The following is a 6000-nucleotide window of genomic DNA, read 5'->3' on the forward strand; positions in this document are numbered from 1 at the left end:
ACTTGGGTCTATTTTTTGTATTTGCAATATGAGACCAAGTCCCTGATCTCAAGGAGCTCATAGTCTAATGATGATGATGATGATGATAATCTAATATTCAAACAACTATGAATAAATTGGAGATAATTTTAGAAGAAAGGTGCTAAGGTTAAGGAGGACCCAGAAAAGTTTCTTTTAGAATGTGTATGTTAACTGAGATTTGAAGGAAGCCAGGGAAGCTAGGTGGCAGAGATGCCAGGTATAAGGAACAGCCAGTGAAAAAGAAGTGAGGAGATAGAGCATCCTGTGTAAGTGTAAGACACAGCAAGGAGCCCAGTGTCACTGGGTCATAGAGTACATGGAAGGGAGTAAGGTATAAGAAGATTGGAAAAGTAGAAATGGAATAGATTTTAAAGGGCATTGAAAGCCAGGGAATTTTATATTTGATTCTTGAGGTAGCCATGAGTCACCAGTGTGTATGCAAATGATCAGATATACATTTTAGGAAGCAGTTAAGTGGAAGATGGGTTGAAGTGAAGAGGAATTTGAGGCAGGGAGTCCAATCATAAGGTTACTGCAATGATCCAGATATGAAGTGATAAGGACCTGTACCAGGATGGTGGCAATGTCAGAGAAGAGAAGAGGAAGATGTTACAAAGGTAGGAATATCAGGACTTGACCACTAATTATATATGGGCAGTGAGAAATAGCGAGAAGTAGAGGATGACAGTTTCAAACTCATCTGACTGGGAGGATTGTGGTTTCCTCAATAGTAATAGGGAAGTTATAAAGTCACAAGATGTTGGAGGGAAAGAATGAGTTTGCTTTTGGATGTGTTGGGTTTAAGATGTTTATGGAACATCCAATTAGATGTCCAATATGCAGTTAGAAATATGAACCTGGAGGTCAAGAGAGGGTAGAGCTACACAAGTAGATCTGAGATCCACCTACACATGGGTGATAATAGAAACAATGGGAACCGATGAAATATAATTTCATGTACTTATGTGAAAATACGGTGAAAATATATTTTCACCAAGTGAAGAATATTGAAGGAAAAGAGAAAAAGGCCCAGAAGGCTTTGGGTGAACCCCACTATGAGTGTGCATGATGTGGATGAACATCTACTAAAGGAAATAGAAAGAGCAATCAGATAGAAAAAAGGAGAACCAGGAAATAGAAGTATCACAAAAACCTAGAAAGAAGGGAAAGGAAGAGAAGAGGGTGACTGACAGCATCAAAGGCTGCAGAGAGGTCAGAAAGGATAAAAACTGAGAAAATACCATGAGATTTGGCAATTAAGAGATCAACTTTGGAGAAAGGAGATTGACGCATAATTCTGACTAATCAATGAGTCAGTCAACAAGTATTAATTAATTACTATGTACCAAACATTGTGCTATGTTCTGGGGGTACAAAGAAAGCGGAAAACATGGTCCCTGTCTCTAAGGAGCTCATATTTTAATACGGCAGAGATCTGCAAACTATGGCCCATGAACCACATAGTCTGCCACCTGTTTTTGTATGACATACAAGCTAAGGATAATTTCTACATTTTAAATGAAGTTTTATTGTATTTTAAAATGTAAACTTATTCCTAGTTTGACCATAAAAAATCACCAGAGGGCAAGATTTGACCCTCAGCTATAGTTTGCCAACTATTGCCCCATAACTGGGGAGAAAACATAAAAACAGCTATGTATATTTAAGATACATATGATGGAAATGGAAATTAATCTTGGTAGGAAGGGACAAACAACAGGTGGGGGCTGGAAAGGCTCTCCCTATGAAGGTAGAATTTGAACTAAGTCTCAAAGAAAATGAGAGAATCTAAGAATCAGAGGTGAAGAAGGAACACATTTCAGGCATGAGGAACAGCTAATGTAAATGAATGGAGTTGGGGGATCATATGTATCATGTTAGAAACAACAAGTAGAACACAGCAGTTAGATCACAGAGTGTATGGAAGACAGCAAAGTGTAAGAAGATTGGAAAGGCAGGAATTAACCAAATTCTAAATGGCTTTAAATGTCAAACAGAGGATCTTACATTTGATCCTGAGGATAATGGGAAACCATTGGAGTTTGTTGAATAAGGTGTTGACAAGTGTTTTAGGAAAATCACTTTGGCAGCTTACTAGAAGATGAGATTAGAAATGAAGAAGACTTAAGGCAGGGAGGCCAATTAAAAATTGCAATAGTTCAGGCAAGAGGTGATGAGGGGCTCATACAATGGAGAAGAAAAAGACACAAATGAGAGATGTTGCAGAAGTTAAAATGATAAGGTCTAGCAATAGATTGGATATGGAGAATGGATTGAAATAAGGAATCAAGGTTGACAGTAAGATCAATGAGCCTAAGTGACTAGAAAGATGGTGGTGCACTCAACAGTAATAGGAAAATTAGAAAGATGAGAGGATTTGAAGGGAAAGATGATGGACAAGTTGATTTTGAGATGCCTGTGAAACATCAGATCTGAGATGATGTAAAGGCAATTGGTGAGATGGGACTGGAGTTTACCAGAGAAATAAGGGCTGAATGCATAGATCTGGGAATTATCAGTGTAGAGATGATAGTTGACTCCCTGAGAGCTGATGAGATCACTAAGAGAAATTATATAGAGAGAAAAAAGAAGAATGCCTAGAGCAGAATAGAGCCACCAAAAGACATATAGAGGCAGGGCAATTACGCCCAACTGAATTTCTGCCAAGAAAAAACATAGAGGCAGCAGAGGTTGGTTGTGCTTAACAGAACTGATTTGATATCCTTAATGAATATCCATTCTATGCTATCATTAAGGAAATCTAATTTTGTTAAATGGTCTACACATTTCTCATTTTTTTCCAAACCTGAATCAGAACAAGTAGATCAGTCAAAGTCAGACCTTGCCCAGAAAACAAATTCTGATAATTCTCTTTATTTCTTCTCCACTGTGATTTCCTCATTAATTTTAGATATATGATTTCCTCCCTTTCATTCCTGACCAAGTTAACAGAGGTTTATCATTCTTAGAATACAATTTGCAGAGATGAGCATTCATCTATAAAATAATTTTATAATCTATTCTTAATTTTTCAACTCAGTTTATCTTATTGGTAACAAAGTGAATAAGGCTCAGAAAGAACTATTTGGGTATTAAGTTAAATACACCCACATGGATTCAAAAATATTTTTCCGTATGTCATATTCATAGAATCCACTCATTTTATTCAGGAATGCACTTAACCCATATTATATTCAAATGATAGCAACTTCAAGGATCTGTGATTTCATTAGTTAGGTGTGTACTTCCTCCATGGATGAAGATTGCTATCCTTCTATGGGACTTGGTAGATCATCATCATTTGCTATGGCTGAAAAATTCACCCAATAACTATCTCTATTCAAACAATATCATGTTAGAAAAAGGGAAAAGAAAGTTAAAACAAATTTTAATCAGTAAATTGGGAAAAGTCCACAAAACAAACTGAGCAAGTCTAAAATCACTAAGCTAACTCTGGTAAAGGAAATGGAATGAGGAGGGAGGGGGAAGCACTCTAATTGAAACTACTAACACTTCAGTTTCTTATATTCAGTTTCTTATATTCCCATGAAGGTGCTAGCACCAAAGAGCCTTTTCCCTTGGTTCCCCTTGTTGAATTCTCTCCTGTGTCCAGAATGATGACTTAAGAGAAGAAACATGTGATTGTTGGCCAAAGAAAAATTCAGCATTACTTCAGAGGTGCCTTAACCAGTCTCTGGTCACCAGCATGCATGGTAATGTAGTTGCAGATAAATCTTGCCTATACCTCAGAGAGACCCAAGAAGATGCGCTCTCCTTGTAGCTTTCACCTCAGAAAGTTGAACGTAAGCCTTTACAGAGAAGAAGGAGGAATAAAGTCTGCCTTTCTGCCACTACCCTAAGAAGCAGATTTGGACTCCTTACCTTTGTGCACATTCAATAAACAATTGCCCTGAGACAGGTTAGAAATCTTTAGGTTCTCCAAATTTCCTCCACAAAAAAAAAAAAAAAGACAGAACATCACCTCAGAGTGAACAGCGGAAATAAACAGGAGTCAGGGTAAAGCAGTCTTCCTCTGAAGATAACTTAAGAAGACCTCAGTAAAAACTAAGCCTCCAGGGGCTTTTTTGGCCTGAGTAAAGTACAAATACCTCCAGGCCAACTGTGCAGAATCAACAAACAATAAGCCCTGGGGGAAGCTGGGGTTGGGAGGCTGCCTCAGCCTCAGAACCTTTCACCTCACCTACAATGTGGGAGTGATATGGTTGAATAGGAGAAGATTGAAGGACCTTCCATTGTTGAGGTGCACCAAGCACAACTGTGTTGACCTGACACGGTCCTGGACTGTAACTGTGGGGGAGATAGAGCTAGCACACACCTGATGAATGTGGCAGCAGAGGGGTAGGGACCTTACTGACTGTGGGCACTTGCAAGACAACAGAGTTCCTGGTTTCAGTTCCATGGCAGAGAGGACATCTGTAGTTTGCAGCCATCAGAGGGACTGCACAAAGCAAGAGCATTTGCAGAACAACATGGCTGGGAGCCCTTGCTGTGGCCTAGTGGTGGAGAGGAGTGAACAAACCTAGGCCCTAAGACAGAGCCCAAAAAATAATAGTAAAGAGGACCTAAGGCTTTGGGTATCATTCCCCACACCTGAGGACTAGAACTTGATTGTATTAGCAGCTGCTAAAATAAAATAAAAATGAGTAAGCAAAGGAAAAAGAATTCAATCATAGATAGCTACTATGGGTATAGAGAAGATCTGGGTTCATATTCAAATGAAGATAGTGGAGCTAAAAAAGTCACTCCTTTTTCAATGAGAAATGTCAAATGGTCCCAAGCTCAAAAAGTTTTTTGAAGAACTTAAAAAGGACTTTAAAAATCAAACAAGAGAGATCAAGGGAAAATTAGGGGAAAAAAATAAGAGCAATCCAAGATAATTATGAAAAGAAAGTCAACCAACTGGAAATAAAGAATCAAAAACTTAAGGAAGAAAACAATTTCATCATACCTATCAGATTGGTGAACATGACAAAACAAGAAAATGATAAATGTTGGAGATGTGGGAAAATTGGAACATTAATGCATTGTTGGTGGAGTTGTGAACTGATCCAATCATTCTGGAGAACAATTTAGAATTATGCCCAAAGGGCTATAAAACTGTACATACCCTTTGATCCAGCAATACCATTACTAGGCCTGTATGTCAAAGAGATCATAAAAGGGCAAAATGACCCACATCTACAAAATATTTATAGCAGCTCTTTTTGTGGTGGCCAAGAATTGAAGAAAAAACTATGGAGTCTGAATGCAGATCGAAGCATACTATTTTCTCTTTCTTTTGTCTTTTTTTTGTTTGTTTTTTCTTTCTCATGTTTTTTTCCTTTTGTTCTGATTCTTCTTTCACAACATGACTAATGTGGAAATATGTTTAATATGATCATATATGTATAGCCTATATCAATCCTGGGGAGGGGAAAAGGAGTGGAGAAAATTTAGAATTCAAAATCTTCTAGAAGTGACTATTGAAAGCTAAAAATTAATTAATTAATTAAAAGAAAACAACTGATCCGAAAAACAGATCTCAGAGAGACAATATAAAAATAACCAGACTACCTGAAAATGATAAAAAAAGAATTTTGATAAAATATTACAAGAGATTAAATAGAAATTTGCCCTGAAGTTCTAGAACAAGAAGACAAAGCAGAAATAGAAAAAAAAAATCCACTGATTACCACCTGAAAGAGATTCCAGAAGGAAAACTTACAGGAATTTCATAGCCAAGTTGCAAAGCTCTCAGATTAAGAAGAAAATATTGCAAGCAACAAGAAAAAAAAATTTTAATGTCATGGAACTATAATAAGCATTACACAAAACCTAGCCACTACTACATTGAAAGACCATAGGTCTTAAAATACTATATTTTGTAGAGCAAAAGAGCTGGAGATGAGACCAAGGGAAACTTAGCCAGCAAAGTTAATTATAATTGTGAACGAAAAACAAAATGAACATTTAACAAAC

Source organism: Vombatus ursinus, unplaced genomic scaffold (assembly GCF_900497805.2).
Source record: "Vombatus ursinus unplaced genomic scaffold, bare-nosed wombat genome assembly UNPS02014893.1, whole genome shotgun sequence".
Taxonomy (NCBI): Eukaryota; Metazoa; Chordata; class Mammalia; order Diprotodontia; family Vombatidae; genus Vombatus; species Vombatus ursinus.